The sequence below is a fragment of the Papaver somniferum genome, chromosome 9 (assembly GCF_003573695.1).
Source record: "Papaver somniferum cultivar HN1 chromosome 9, ASM357369v1, whole genome shotgun sequence".
Lineage (NCBI taxonomy): Eukaryota > Viridiplantae > Streptophyta > Magnoliopsida > Ranunculales > Papaveraceae > Papaver > Papaver somniferum.
This window is the reverse complement of record NC_039366.1, coordinates 12-1850: the sequence shown is the minus strand read 5'-3', so window position 1 is coordinate 1850 and position 1839 is coordinate 12. Positions and strand designations below refer to the sequence as shown.

Genomic DNA, 1839 nt, shown 5'->3' with positions numbered 1-1839 from the left:
ATGTTCAAATTTTTGTTAGATTTGGTGATATTGTTTAGTGTATGTTCTTAACCTTCAAATATTGATTCGACGGATGGTTTTATGGGTGGTAACGATGGTGTCGTTGGAGGTGGCTGTAGTTGTTTGGTGTTTGTTTGTGAAGCTGTTTGATTTCAGTAGTTGTTATCTGGATTTAGTGATGGTGTAGATGCGGGTTGTTTTGTTTTGCAGCAGTGGATCTTGTTGGTAGTGGTATGGTGGTGGTAGTTGCATGTATTCTGTAATACTATGTTGCATGTAACGAGCCTAGATGTTGAGTTCGTATGCTCTAGCTTGTACAGATGATATAAAATTGTGATGATTCATTTTTGCAGAAATTGGAAGAAAACAAGTATCGCCAAAAGAAAAGTGTATCAGAAAGATTCACTTCTATGAATAGCTTGTACAAACATCCAGATGCTAGAGCAAGTACTTGTATGCCAGTAACTTTGGCAAATCAATTTTTGATGGATTTTTCTATGTCTTATGTCTGTATATGTTATGCAAAGCAACAAATACATGCTAACAAGATTAAATATTTCTTACCCAGGTACTCAATGATTCCTACAGTTCTATACCTTGGTTTCTGAGGTTCAATTACCTGGTTGGAGAGGTTGTGCAGCATTTTAGATTTTCTGTCTGTCGATTTTATACTATTTTTCGTGTGTGGACGTTAAGATTTAAATGTATATTTTGGCCTGCCAGGGAACTTATGTCGCTTCCACTGCCCGAAGCCATGACAAAGATTACCAGTTACTCGAGGAGCTATCATTTGAGGCTTCAACGGAGTACATTTTTGGATTTTTTGCAAGTCACCAGGTGCTTTTTTATAGCTACTTAACTTTTCAGTATTTCTTAAATGTCCCGTAACTGTAATGATAGTACTAATGCATTTCATTTGAATTATACACTTCAATAACTAATTGGAAACAATTTTGGACTTCGTTTTTGGTATCTATCACTCAAGCGGAATGTTAAAGAAGTCGTGATGCTATTAGCCAGATTTTTGATTGGCAATTCGGAATGATGTGTATTTTCTTCGTTATGTGGTTTATGGTTTCATTTTGACTACTAAATAATTTACAGTACCTAGTACTTGCTTGTAGAACATTAGACTAGTGAATCTCGTAATGGTGTTTGTTGATCGAAGAGTCTTTTGTTTGAAGTATGTTGCTACATGGTCAGTCTATTCCTTTTTTCTCTTGTTGTTCAATTTGCATTTATTGATCCTTCAGTCTATCTATCCAAGAACATACATACATGGTTTCATTTTGGCTTGGGATTAACAACAATTTTACTTTATTTAGTTTGCTCAATTACGTTCTTGGACTAGATTTCGGGGACAACTTGAAAAAGCTGCTTTCACGGCGGTGGTGGTGGTCGGTGGCGGTGACCAGCAGCAGTGGTCGGTGGTGGCGGTGGGAAGAGGTGGATTTGGGTGGTGGTGGTAGTTGGAGGTGGTTTTGGGCGGCTGGTGGTGGTTGGAAGCGGTGGCGGTTGGTGGTGGTGGATGGCGGCGGTGGTGAACAGTGGCGGTGGTTGGTGGTGGACGGCGGTCGTGGTGAACAGTGGTGGTGGACAGTGATGGTGGTGGACAATGGTGGTGGTGAGTGGTGGCGGGCAGTAGAGGTAGTGGGTTCTTTTTCTTTTTTTTTGAATAGTGGTCAGTTATGGTGATTTTGTATATACACTATACAAAAGAGGGTATTTTGATAATGTATTAATCTTAGGGATATAATTTAAGTTGGTAAGGGTATATTTCAATGGGCCCTATAGTAGGGGTATATAGATAATGTTCCCATTAGTGCACTTAACCCTGCT

General features: G+C 39.3%; 1 long non-coding RNA gene across 1 annotated transcript; it reads left to right on the top strand.

Moving 5' to 3' along the window:
* Positions 1-339: 339 nt before the first annotated feature.
* LOC113312219 lies at positions 340-766 on the top strand. The gene is made up of 3 exons (XR_003341649.1): positions 340-453; positions 569-631; positions 724-766. It is a non-coding gene; the product is annotated as an uncharacterized LOC113312219 (long non-coding RNA).
* Positions 767-1839: the final 1073 nt, after the last annotated feature.